Genomic DNA, 14,717 nt, shown 5'->3' with positions numbered 1-14,717 from the left:
TATATATTCACTGCATCTCATCCTGCTTGTAAATATAGCTTATTCATAGCTCTGCTTCTCTGACTGAGCTAGCCATGGTTTCTTTGTGTGTGTGGGGAGAACTGAACTTTCTCCCACCACCACAGAGGGAGACTCCACAACCCCCCTGGGCAGCCTCTTCCAGGGCTCTGTCACCCTCACAGGGAAAAAATTCTTCCTCCTGTTTCCATGAAACTTCCTATGCCTCAGCTTCCACCACTGCCCCTTCTGCTGTCATTGGGCATCACCCAGCAGAGCCTGGCTCCATCCTTTTGGCACTCACCCTGCACATCTTGATCAACATGAATGAGGTCACCTCTCAGGCTCCTCCTCTCCAAGCTACAGAGCCCTCAGCTGCCTCAGGCTCTCCTCGTGAGGAAGATGTTCCACTCCCTTCATCATCTTTGTGGCTCTGTACTGGACTCTTTCAAGCAGCTCCCTGAGGTCCTTCCTGAACTGAGGGGCCCAGAACTTCTAACCTGAAGGTAACCAGCTGAATTCTCAGTCTTTGGTTGTGGGGTGTTATGATTTTTAATATTTATTTTCAGAAACAAACAAGATTTCTCTGCTCCAACAGCAAATCTTACTAATGTTTGGAAACAAACAGCATACAAGATGCAGCAAAAGAAAGAAAAAGAAGAGAGTAAATGCTTCAGCTAACCAAGATCATTAGAGATATATATATAGCATGGCATAAAACACAAAATCTAGTAGTGAACCCTTTAGAAATTCTCCATCTACAACTTTTTGACATATGATTATAATTTCCAACCATGATCTTTGAAAACCTGACTTTTTCTTGGCACAAATGTTGATTTCTTTGAAGGTTTGCAGTTTTCCATGTAATTAAGCAAGCAGAGTTTTTCACAGCGCCAGAGTTTTTCTGGCCTGTGCTCTGAGGCTCCCAGAAGACAATTCCATGGAATAAAAACAACCAGTCACTGATGGAGAAGTCAGCAGTGGGTGGTCAGTTGTCTCATTTTCACTGAATTACAACATTCAGAATAAAAATGTAGAACCACAGAATGGGCTGGGTTGGAAGGGACCTCCAAAGGTCATCCAGTCCGACCTCCCCACAGTCAGCAGGGTCATCCTCAACTAGATCAGGTTGCCCAGGGCCTCATCCAGCCTCACCTTCAATATCTCCAGGGATGGGGCCTCAACCACCTCCCTGGGCAACCTCTTCCAGTGTTCCACTACCCTCATACAGAATACAGAATTAACCAGGTTGGAAAAGACCTTTGAGAACATTGAGTCCAGCCTATCATCCATCATGGTGCAGAACTTGTTCCTAACATCTGATCTAAATCTGCTGTGCTCTAGTTTGAAGCCATTGCCCCTGGTCCTGTCACTGCAGGCCTTTGCAATCAGTCTCTCTCCATCATTTTTGTAGCCCCCTTTCAGGTACTGGCAGGCTGCTATTAGGTCTCCCTGGAGCCTTCTCTTCTCCAAGCTGAACACCCCCAGCTCCCTCAGCCTGTTCCTTGTAGCAGAGCTGCTCCAACCCCCTGATCATTTTTGTGGCCTTCCTCTGGACCCTCTCCTTCCTGTATTGAGGGCTACAGACCTGTTAAACTAAAACAAAGGAAAACAAAAGAAGGGAAAAAAACCAAAACCAAACCAAACAACAATCCACCAAGCCAAACCAAACCAAATCAAAGAAACAAGACAAAACAAAGCAAACAAACAAACAAAAAATAATACAACTCTCCCCCCCCAAATCTTTAGAACCTCACAAAACTATCTTTCTAATCTCAGCTCCAGGAATAAGCTTGTGGCAATTGATTGCACCATGTGGACTGTACTGGAATCTCAATCTACAATCAAAGAACCATGGAATTTCAGGGCTGGAAGGGACCTCAAGGATCATACAGTACCAAACGCCCTGCCATGGGCAGGGACACCTCAGACTAGATCAGGTTGCCCAGAGCCACATCCAGCCTGGCCTTAAAAACCTCCAGGGATAGGGCTTCTACCATCCCTACTACCATCTACTAAGAAAGCAGCTCATTCAGCAGTCCCTGCTTCACATTATACAAGGACAGATGTTAGAGACTGCCTGCCATGAAACAAAATGTTCTGCCTTCACAACGTAGACAGTCCCTCAGGTTCTAGGGCAGAATGCCTTGGAACTCCAAAAAATCAGCAAACCATGAGGAAATGTGTTCTCCAGAGCTCAACAGCAGCCAGGATTTTTGCACTCAAGGTATGGACACACAGACAAACAGAAAGTCTGACATGGGAATTCTCTTGTCTGCTAATTAAGCATGTCACACTGGGAAAAAAAGCAAGGAGGCAACTATTTATTTAAGAGACAGTACTACATGGATTAACAGAGCTCCTGTCAACAGCTCTGGACACCTGCACCAAGCTCAGTTATTGCCTAATTAAATATTAACATGGCCTGATAGAATCTCTGCTATAATTTTAATTACTGTTTTCTCACAGGGAAGCCACAGAACCAAGGCATTGCTAGCTGCTCCTAGGGGCTGGTTGGTGAAAATCCATTAGTAAATGGTGAACCAGCGCTGAAATATTTCCCTCTCGACTGCCCTGTTGAGGCATGGCATTCTCCTAGGAGAAAGGGAGGAGAGATGCTTCCCTTTAAGGGAAGAACAATATGCTTCTTTCAATAATCAAGAATGTGGTAGGTTGAGAGAGGGCTTAGCTCTCCCTCCTCCACAGAGTAAGAAAACCACAGCTAACTCAGTCGAAGAGCAAAAGCTATGTATTTACAAGCATATATGGAAAGCAGGTTATATATAACACAATATATACAGGTATTTACAATATATACACAGAAATACACAGCAAAGACAAATAACACAACAAAAATCCCTCCCTCAGGGAGGGATCCCCTCTTTGGAACCCCCTCTCTCCCCCCCTACCTCCCTTTTTCCCCAAAAAGGGGTTAGAGAGAGAGAAAGGCAAGTTACTAAGGAAAAGAGTTGTTAGCAAGCTTCAAAAGCCCATGCAGGATTAGTGTTTGCTTATCTGAAGGCCAAGTCCAGCAGTTCGCAGAAGAAGCAGGCAGGGAGAACAGGCTGAAACACCAAACTCCCCCAACTCCCAAACCCAACTGAACTGAGAAAAAAATTTTCCAACCGCTTCACAATCTAAAGCTGAATTTTTGTTTATCAACCAATGAAATTCGTTTAGAATATCAGAATGTTTTTGGTTCTAGTACCAAAAACATTAGCCAGTGTGTTCCAGCAGTGTTTGTTCTTAAAGGCACAGCCTCAAACGACCACAAAGAAGAAAAGAAAATCTTTTAACTGTAACACTGTTTAGTGACAATCCTTGCCCACAGAAGCAGTATCAGTGAGCTACAGATGATCAAAGTTACCATTTAAATTTGTCCACAGTTCTTGTTTTTATTCTTTTAATTGCTGGATCAAATAATCAGGAGGAGAATCACATTAGGACCTTGAAGCATGTGTATTTAAATGTTCTGCTGGGGATGAATTGCAAGTGTTGAGGTACACCTTGCAACCACCTGCAGCATTTTTTTGTTTTCACAGAATGTTAGGGGCTAGAAGGGACCTCGAAAGCTCCTCCAGTCCAACCCCCCTGCCAGAGCAGGAGCACCTAGAGCAGGTCACACAGGAACACATCCAGGTGGGGTTTGAACATCTCCAGAGAGGGAGACTCCACAACCCCCCTGGGCAGCCTGTCCCAGGGCTCTGACACCATCACAGGGGAAAAGTTCTTCCTCCTGTTTCCATGGAACTTCCTATACCTCAGCTTCCACCATTGCCCTTTGTGCTGTCATTGGGCATCACCCAGCTCCAGCCTCTGGGCACTCACCCTGACACATCTTTAGCAACATGAATGAGGCCACCCCTCAGGATTTATGGATGTCCAAACTGCTTAACTATTCCTTAACTCAGTCCTCATCAACCAAGGAAACCTCCTCCTTTGTCCTGCCTTCCTCTGGTGCCTCAGGGGTCTGGGGCACCTAAGGACAGTCTCCAGCAGTATCAACGGAGATGAAGAAGTCATTTAGCAGCTCTGCCTTCTTTGTGTCCTCTGTTACCAAGGCACCCAACTCACTCAGCACTGGGCCTGCACTGCCTCTGGTGTTAGCTCTCCATTAGGATTAAGAATGCTTAAACAGTATAAGCATTGATTGCACTTGTGTATATTTAGGGCTGAGAACTTCAAGGAAATGATACCAGTTCTTTTGGGGAAGGTGTTTTAAAAAGCTAGCATTATGATTTTCAAAGGATCAATCCTTCAGGTAGTACTAGGCCATTCCAAGTCATACAAAAGAAGCTGGAAAGCAGCTCCATGGAGAAAGATCTTGGAGTCCTGGAGGGCAGCAAGTTCTGCATGGAACAGCAATGTGCCCTTGTGGCCAAGAGAGCCAATGGGATCCTGCAGTGCAGCAAGAAAAGTGTGGCCAGCTGGGCTAGGGAGGTTGTTCTCCTCCTCTACTCTGCCCTGATGAGACCACACCTGCAATCCTGTGTCCAGTTTTGGGCTGCCAGTTCAAGAGAGACAGAGACCTGCTGGACAGAGTCCAAGAGAGAGCCACAAGGATGATTAGGGGACTTGAGAATCTCCCCTGTGAAGGGAGACTGAGAGCCCTGGGGCTGTTTAGTCTGGAGAAGAGAAGGCTGAGAGGGGATGTGATCAATGTCTATCAATATCTGAGGAGTGGGTGTCAAGGCGAGAGGGCCAAGCTCTTTCGGGTGGTGCACAGTAATAAGGCAAGGAACCATGGATACAAACTAGAACATAGAAGGTTTCAGCTCAACATCAGGAGAAACTTCTTTACAGTAAGGGTGGCAAAGCCCTGGAGCAGGCTGCCGAGAGGGGCAGGGGTCAGGAAGGAAGGGACAGGGAGAGGCTCTCCTCAGTTTCACCCTGTGACAGGACAAGGGGCAATGGATGTGAAATACAGGACAGGAGGTTCCACCTCAACATGAGGAGGAACTTCTTCACTGTGAGGGTCACAGTGCCCTGGAGCAGGCTGCCCAGAGAGGTTATGGAGTCTCCTCTGGAGACTTTAAAGCCCCGCTGGATGCATTCCTGTGCAGACTACCCTGGGTGATCCTGCTCTGGCAGGGGGGTTGGACTGGATGATCTCTGGAGGTCCCTTCCAACCTCTAATGTTCTGTAATTCTGTGATCCTGTGATCCTGTGACAAAGCAGCACAGTGAAGGTGGCAAAGTTTCAGTATCTAAGGCAGTATTTTGGTTTCCAGTCCAGTGATAATCTATCCAGAATGATTTGACTCTTGATAATCAGAGCTCTTCAAACTTAACTTTGTTAACTTCCTCCTTTTCTCTTTTCCTGTGCAAAAGTCCTGTTGAAGCCAAAGAGTCTTTCACACGATCTGGGATGTCAAGGCTGAACCACTTATCAAACCATGAGAAAATCACCCCCTAGGAAATTTCACTCAGCACTTGAACATGTCAGAGATCCAAATCAATTTTAATCCAGCAGTAAATTTTAAACAGGGTCTTTAAAATGGATTTTTGTTTTTGCTTGGGGTCTCATCTACTTTAAAATCCATTACATTGGTATTTGCCTTTTTTTCTTTTGTATTGGCTACCAGATTGAGGGCAGCCACAAAAGGCTTGCATGCAAACTGTTCACCATTTTATTTTCACAGGCATAAAAGTGGTTGAAACAGTATTAGAACAGATTTAAACCAAATAACAAACCCCAGATAACTGACAAAACTCTTTTGCAAGTACTTTCCTACGAACCACCTTGCAAGGAATCTCAAGTGTTCCACTCTGGATGAAACTATCACCCTGACTTAGTTACCATGTTTTAGAATAGAATAGAATAGAATAGAATAGAATAGAATAGAATAGAATAGAATAGAATAGAATAGAATAGAATAGAATAGACCAGGTTGGAAGAGACCTTCAAGATCATCGAATCCAACCTATCATCCAACACCACCTAATCAACTAACCCATGGCACCAAGCACCCTATCAAGTCTCCTCCTAAACACCTCCAATGATGGTGACTCCACCACCTCCCTGGGCAGCCCATTCCAGTGGGCAATCACTCTCTCTGTGAAGAATTTCTTCCTAACCTCCAGCCCAAACGTCCCCTGGCACAGCTTAAGACTGTGTCCTCTTATTCTGCTGTTGGTTGCCTGGGAGAAGAGACCAACCTCTGCCTGGCTACAACCTCCCTTCAGGGAGTTGTAGAGAGTAATAAGGTCTCCTCTGAGCCTCCTCTTCTCCAGGCTAAGCAACCCCAGCTCCCTCAGTCTCTCCTCATAGGGCTTGTGTTCCAAACCCCTCCCCAACTTTGTTGCCCTCCTCTGGACACATTCCAGCAAGTCAACATCTTCCCTAAACTGAGGGGCCCAGAACTGGACACATTTTGCTGACACTCTGCATGGTGGAATGAGCTCTGCTAGCCTGTTATGGTTAATGAGTACAGCTCTGGCAAGAAAGCCAAGGCTGAACTTGGTGCTTTGTGTATACATCCTGGGGAGGGTCTTTAGGGAATGCAGATCCCTTTGAGGGCAGGTTGCACTCAGGAAGGGTAGAGCCAGCATGCCTGGATCTGCCCTTAGTCTCTGAGAGCACCATGTGTTTATCCATTACTCATCACCAGAGGCACCACACACAGGCTCCATAATCTAGAGAGATATGGCTTTTTCCTCTTGAGAGTTTCAAAGCAGATATTTCCACCCTGCTGAGCTGATTCTAGTTTTCCAGACTAAGCTCTTAATAAATAAACATTCAGTGTTTGCATGTGTTTTAACTTCTCTGACAGACATGAAACCATGTAGAGAAGTGCTGAAGTGTACACAGAATTGTTATGCCAAAAGATGAGCTCTGATTTCCTTCTGCTGGTAGCAGAGACAGAGGTCTTAATCTCCAGCCTGCTTTTCCTCCAGGTTCAGCTTAAGTTTTCATAGCAGTAGGTTAATCATTGCCTATTTTTATTTATTTATATATGTATTTATTGTAAATGCCCAAAAAAACCAATGCATTTTACTGGCATTTGAAACCAGCCCTGTGGGACTTAAGGCACTAATTCAATAAAGGGAAAAAAGGGCAAAGTTCATTTAAATATTCTTGTAAGATCTCAAAATAGCCACAATACCTGGAAATTCCTAGCACAGCTTCACCAAGGGCAAGTCCTGCCTGACAAACCTGGTGGCCTTATATGACAAGGTCACAACATCAATAGATGAAGGCTGAGCAACTGACGTCACTGTCCTGGACCTGAGCAAAGCCTTTGACACTGTCCAGCACCACATCCTGGTCTCCAGGCTGGTGCAGGGTGGGTTCCATGGATGAATCATTCAGTGGATACAGAACTGGCTTGATGGCCACACCCAAAAGGTGGCTCTCAATAGGTCCCTGTCCAGGTGGAGGCCAGTGACAAGTGGAGTTCCTCATGGATCAGGACTGGGACCAGGCTTGCTCAACATCTGTGTCAGTGACATGGACAGAGGCATTGAGGCACCCTCAGCAGGTTTGCTGATGACACCAAGCTGTGTGGTGCAGCAGACACGCTGGAGGGAAGGGATCAGTCTAGAAGGACCTGGACAGATCCAAAAGGATCTGGACATGACAGTCTCATGAAGTTCAACAAGACCAAATGCAAGGTCCTGCATCTGGGTTGGGGCAATCTCAGGCACAGATACAGGCTGGGCAGCGACTGGCTTGAGAGCAGCCCTGAAGAAAAGGACCTTGGTGTGCTGGGGATGAGAAGCTCAACATAAGCCAGCAGTGTGCACTTGCAGCCCAGAGAGCCAACCAGAGCCTGGGCTGCATCAAGAGAAGCATGGCCAGGCAGGGTGAGGGAGGTGATTCTTCCCCTCTACTCTGCTCTGGAGAGACCCCATCTGGAGCACTGTGTCCAGTTCTGGAGCCTCTATTATAGGAAGGATCTGGAGGTGCTGGAAGGTGTCCAGAGAAGGGCCACGAGGATGATTAGAGGGCTGGAGCTCCTCTCCTATGGAGACAGACTGAAAGAGTTGGGGCTGTTCAGACTGGAGAAGAGAAGGCTCCCAGGAGATGTAATTGTGGCCTTCCTATACCTGCAGGGGGCTACAAGAAAGCTGGGGAGGGACTTTTTAGGGTGTCAGGGAGTGATAGGACTGGGGGGAATGGAGCAAAACTAAAAATAGATAGATTCAGATCAGATATTAGGAAGAAATTCTTCCCCATGAGGGTGGTGAGACACTGGAACAGGTTGCCCAGGGAGGTGGTGGAAGCCTTATCCCTGGAGGTTTTTAAGGCCAGGCTAGATGTGGCTGTGAGCAACCTGACGTAGTGTGAGGTGTCCCTGCCCATTCACGGGGCTTGGAACTGGATGCTTCTTGAGGTCCCTTCCAACCCTAACCATTCTATGATTCCATGATGGTAATATGCCTGCTGCTGACACGTGCCTGCCACACTGCAGCCTCACTCCCGGAGCAAGCCAGACAGGTTTGCGTCAGGGTGAAGGAGAGCTCGATAGCACAGAGATCCATCATCCCTCCCTACCATCACCAACTCCTTTTACTGTCTTCACAACCCACAGCTGTGTCCCTGGGTATGGAGATCAATTAAATAGTACAGACAGTGCTCACTTATCTTCATGTGCAAAACAAGAAGGTCTAGAGGCAGGTATGGATGGCATATATCTGCCTTTGCAGGCAGTAGGAATCTGGGTTTTTAACATCTCTGCTTATCTCCAACAGCCTTCCCCTAGCTAACATTGCTTAGTGCAGAGTACAGAGCTGGGAAAGCTTTTTTTTTTGCTGCACATCTGGGAACAGTAAGGATGAGATTAGTTTGTGCACACAGTGATACAGCAGAAACTTCAATCCTCCTGGCATTCCAACAGCAATTTTGCAAACTACAATGCAACGCACTGAAGTGCAGGATATCAACAAACTTCCTGAGGAATCCTTCAGCTTACACTCACAGGAGCTGGGGATCTTGTAGGAGGGAAAGCCATCAGGCATTATATAAGCTCTGTAAGCCACACATCTTTGCATGCCTTGCCTTCAGCCATTTGAATGTTACATAAACATCCATGCACGATAGATGCACACTTGCAAAGCAGGATGCCCCCTTTTATACTTGCATCACTTGGACTTTAGGGAAACATTACTTTATAAAAGGCCTTGGGGGTGCTGGTGGATGAGAAGCTCAACAGGAGCCAGCAGTGTGCATTGCAGCCCAGAAAGCCAACCAGAGCCTGGGCTGCAGCAAGAAAAGCATGGCCAGCAGGGCCAGGGAGGTGATTCTCCTCCTCTACTCCACTCTGCTGACACCCCACCTGGAGCACTGTGTCCAATTCTGGAGCTCCTACTACATGAAGGATCTGGAGGTGCTGGAATGTGTCCAGAGAAAGGCCATGAGGATGAGCAGAGGACTGGAGTTCCTCTCCTATGGAGACAGACTGAAGGAGTGTTGGGGCTGTTCAGTCTGGAGAAGAGAAGGCTCTGAGGAGACTTCTTGTGGCCTTCCAGTATCTGAAGGGGGCTACAAGAAGGCTGGGGAGGGACTTTTTAGGGTGTCAGGGAGTGACAGGACTGGGGGGAATAGAACAAAACTAGAAATGGGTAAATTGAGATTGGATGTTAGGAAGAAGATCTTCCCCATGAGGGTGGTGAGACACTGGCGCAGGTTGCCCAGGGAGGTGGTGGAAGCCTCATCCCTGGAGATTTTTAGGGCCAGGCTGGATGTGGCTGTGAGCAACCTGCTGCAGTGTGAGGTGTCCCTGCCCATGGCAGGGTGGGGTTGGAACTGGATGATCCTTAAGACAATTCTATGATCCTAACTGAGGATCTTTAAAAGTGCCTCCTCTCAGGCTGCATCCATTCAGTTAACTACTAACACAACAACAATGCATGGGTGAAACATCTGTGCACCCACTCACTACTAACACAACAACAATGCATGGGTGAAACATCTGTGCACCCATTAACTACTGACACAACAACAATGCATGGGTGAAACATCTGTGCACACATTAACTACTGACACAACAACAATGCATGGGTGAAACATCTATGCACCCACTAACACAACAACAATGCATGGGTGAAACATCTGTGCACCCACTAACTACTAAAACAACAACAATGCATGGGTGAAACATCTGTGCACACATTAACTACTGACACAACAACAATGCATGGGTGAAACATCTATGCACCCACTAACACAACAACAATGCATGGGTGAAACATCTGTGCACCCACTAACTACTAACACAACAACAATGCATGGGTGAAACATCTGTGCACCCACTAACTACTAACACAACAACAATGCATGGGTGAAACATCTGTGCACCCACTCACTACTAACACAACAACAATGCATGGGTGAAACATCTGTGCACCCACTCACTACTAACACAACAACAATGCATGGGTGAAACATCTGTGCACCCACTCACTACTAAAACAACAACAATGCATGGGTGAAACATCTGTGCACCCACTCACTACTAAAACAACAACAATGCATGGGTGAAACATCTGTGCACACATTAACTACTGACACAACAACAATGCATGGGTGAAACATCTATGCACCCACTAACACAACAACAATGCATGGGTGAAACATCTGTGCACCCACTCACTACTAACACAACAACAATGCATGGGTGAAACATCTGTGCACCCACTCACTACTAACACAACAACAATGCATGGGTGAAACATCTGTGCACCCACTCACTACTAACACAACAACAATGCATGGGTGAAACATCTGTGCACCCACTCACTACTAACACAACAACAATGCATGGGTGAAAAATCTATGCACCCACTAACTGCTAACACAACAACAATGCATGGGTGAAACATCTGTGCACCCACTTTTCATTTGCTCATCCTGGAGCCCATACCATAAACTCCCTTAATTGTTCTTAAACGTCATCACCTGGTGATACAGAGACCAGAGCTCCTCTCCTCTAAACTGTGAGCACAGGCATCTCAAAAGATTGGGGTTGGTTTTTTTTCTTCCCTTATTTTTTTTTAAAGTGAAGATAAGTTACCACATTAAAAATAAATGAGCTATTTTTGTCAGCTGATTGGACGCTGAGTACACATAATAAATCACCCCGAGCATTTCGCATTAGCCTCCCTGCTAACCTTGAGCCGCGGTTTATCTATTGCCTGCAATTGAGGAGACAATGAGGGTATTTCACCCAATCAGCTGATCAGCCCAAGGAACTCAAAAGACTGAAATGGCTTTGAAATACACAGGCTTTTAGATATCAAATTACCTCTGGAGCCCTCTGCCCAGAAGTAACTCGAACAAAACCCATTTGAAATACAGCTTCAATATTCAAAAAAATCAATAATTTAAACCACAGGTTGAACGTTTTTACTGCTTCCACTGCAGACTGTCAGAGGGTTTTTTTGGTGCTGTTTGCTTTTTTTATCTTTGAAATGAAAATGCTAATGGCACCAAAGGGGAAAAGCTGCAGCCAAACGAGATCCATGTGTGCAGGCCGGGATTGGCTCGAACTGCTGGTTTGCTTTCTCTCCTCCAGTTGCATTTACATAATATCTCTTAAAATAAATAACTCTCATTTTCATCACTTTGACCAAAAAAAAAAAAAACACCCCACAACCAAAAAAGGTTTTTCTTTGTGGCACTTCAGTGTTTCTGTCCACAAGAGCTTAGCTGTATCAAGATACTTGGATGTAAACATGCGTGCTGAATGCAAATACTACATCCTCAATTATGCTATTAAGCCACATTATTTTGAAACAGGCACTAATGTGGTGCTTTGGAATACCAGCTGGCACACTGTGAACTCTTCCTTTGAGGGAGGGAAAAGCCTGAATGGAGGTGATGCTGTGTTCCAAGATCTACAGCAGAAACAGGAAGCAGTCAAGCATGCACTGCAAGAAACAAACAAAGATGGATGGTCCACTGCCTGCAAGAAATGCTCCTGCAGAGCAGAAATGGCTGGCTGACAGAAGACTTCCTAAAAGATAAGGAGAACACATAAGGAAAGGGCATAGTGGGAATACAGGGGCAATACCAGGTACTGATATAGGCTGGGCAGGGACTGGCTTGAGAGCAGCCCTGAAGAAAAGGCCTTGGGGGTGCTGGGGGATGAGAAGCTCAACATGAGCCAGCAGCGTGCACTTGCAGCCCAGAAAGCCAACCAGAGCCTGGGCTGCAGCAAGAGAAGCCTGGCCAGCAGGTCAAGAGACGTGACTCTCCCCCACTGCTCCACTCTGGTGAGACCCCAGCTGGAGCACTGTGTCCAGTTCTGGAGCCCCTAGTACAGGAAGGATCTGGAGGTGCTGGAAGGTGTCCAGAGAAAGGCCATGAGGATGATCAGAGGGCTGGAGCTCCTCTGCTATGGAGACAGACTGAGGGAGTGTTGGGGCTGTTCAGTCCTGTATCTGCAGGGGGCTACAAGAAAGCTGGAGAGGGACATTTGAGGGTGTCAGGGAGTGATAGGACTGGGGGGAATGGAACAAAACTAGAAGTGGGTAGATTCATATTGGATGTTAGGAAGAAGTTGTTCCCCATGAGGGTGGTGAGACACTGGAACAGGCTGGCCATGAAGTGGTGGAAGCCTTATCCCTGGAGGTTTTTAAGGCCATGCTGGATGTGTCTGTGAGCAACCTGCTGTAGTGTGAGGTGTCCCTGCCCATGGCAGGGGGATAGGAACTGGCTGATCCTTGAGGTCCTTTCCAACCCTGACAATTCTATGGTTCTATAATATTAATGCTTGACCATATGTGAAGCAAGCTACACACAGAGAATGTCTGACACTCAAACAAGTCTCCCCTCTTCACAAATTCAACCACCAGAGAGATTCTTAGCAGAGCTCAAAATCCATCACCCTCTTTCTGTAGAAACTGTTGTCTTTTGACAATTTAAACCTCATTAAACCTTGCACTCTGGCACCGATCTACTGAATTGCTTAAAATGTGTAATGGAAGGACAAAAAGCCCAATCATATGGAAAAGCAATGCAATCAGTATCATGAGGGAGTTTATGCAACCACAGAGATCATCATATACTCATAGAATTGTTAGGGTTGGAAGGGACCTCAACGATCATCCAGTTCCAACCCCCCTGCCATGGGCAGGGACACCTCACACTACAGCAGGTTGCTCACAGCCACATCCAGCCTGGCCTTCAAAACCTCCAGGGATAAGGCTTCCACCACCTCCCTGGGCAACCTGTGCCAGTGTCTCACCACCCTCATGGGGAAGAACTTCTTCCTAACATCCAATCTCAATCTACCCTCCCCAGCTTTCCTGTAGCCCTCTGCAGATACTGGAAGGCCACAATTAGGTCTCCTCAGAGCCTTCTCTTCTCCAGATTGAACAACCCCAACTCCCTCAGTCGGTCTCCATAGCAGAGGAGCTCCAGCCCTCTGATCAGCCTCATGGCCCTTCTCTGGACACCTTCCAGCACCTCCAGATCCTTCTTGTCATAGGGGCTTCAGAACTGGACACAGTGCTCCAGGTGGGGTCTCACCAGAGATGAGGTAGCAAAGCATCACCGTTAGTAGCAAAGAGAGGCATCAGGAAGAAGTTGGAAGATTGATGAGCTTTTGGTTACAGCTTTAAGGTTTTGCTCTCAAATACATTCTTGCTCTCTGCATCATATATATTTTAGAGCCTTCTTCAATCACAGTGTCAAAATGGAAAAGAAAATGTCGATTTTATTACAAGAATAAAGTTGCTCAAGTAAGGAAAACTACACTTTGGGCTGACTACACTTTACTGTAAAGGGGAAGATCGAGCTTGTGTTTACAGTTTGAACCTTTCTGCTTCCAAAAGAAACAATAATCTCTTTCTATTAATTCTCTGGCTTTTGATAGATTTGTTCCATTTTCCCCCAAGATACAATGCAGATCGTAGAATCAGTCAGGGTTGGAAGAGACCACAAGGATCATCTAGTTCCAACCCCCCTGCCATGGGCAGGGATACCCCACACTAGATCAGGCTGGCCAGAGCCTCATCCAGCCTGGGCTTAAACACCTCCAGGGACGGGGCCTCAACCACCTCCCTGGACAACCCATTCCAGGGCTTCACCACTCTCATGGGGAAGAACTTCCCCCTCACATCCAGCCTGAATCTCCCCACCTCCAGCTTCATTCCATTCCCCCTAGTCCTATCACTACATGATATCCTGAGAAGTCCCTCCCCAGCCTTCTTGTAGCCTCCTTCAGATACTGGAAGGCCACAATTAGGTCACCTCGGAGCCTTCTCTTCTCCAGACTGAACAGCCCCAACTCCTTCAGTCTGTCCTCACAGGAGAGGTGCTCCAGCCCTCTGCTCACCCTCGTGGCCCTTCTCCGGACACCTTCCAGCACCTCCAGATCCCTCCTGTAATAGGGGTTCCAGAACTGGATGCAGTACTCCAGGTGGGGTCTCACCGAGCTGAGCAGAGGGGGAGAATCACCTCCCTTGACTTCTCTTGATGCAGCCCAGGATCTTATTGGCTTTCTGGGCTGCAAGTACACATTGAGAGCTCATGTTGAGCTTCTTGTCCACCAATGCCTAACAACAAAAGTATAATCATGGGGGGGAAAAAACGGTGATGCTCCAAAAAGCTTGCACAGAGACTCCAATGTTCTCCTCTAACCTGAAGGCACACAACTTTTTGAGATATCAAATGAAAAAGGCTAGAAATGGGAGCTGAGGAATTAATCTGAATTTGAATACACCCATAATATAGGAAAACAGAATTTTGGTTATGTGTTTGAGATCTGCATTGTT

The 14,717-nt window shown here is 46.6% G+C and overlaps 1 protein-coding gene across 1 annotated transcript in view; it reads right to left on the bottom strand.

The window, feature by feature from the left end:
• The window catches only part of DPYD (dihydropyrimidine dehydrogenase), a 602,387-nt gene that overhangs the window by 255,286 nt on the left and 332,384 nt on the right, over positions 1–14,717 (bottom strand). The gene's annotated exons all lie outside the window — the stretch shown is intronic.

The sequence above is a fragment of the Dryobates pubescens genome, chromosome 11, assembly GCF_014839835.1.
Source record: "Dryobates pubescens isolate bDryPub1 chromosome 11, bDryPub1.pri, whole genome shotgun sequence".
NCBI lineage: Eukaryota > Metazoa > Chordata > Aves > Piciformes > Picidae > Dryobates > Dryobates pubescens.
The sequence above is the reverse complement of the archived record's forward strand: the minus strand, read 5'-3'. Positions and strand labels throughout refer to the sequence as shown.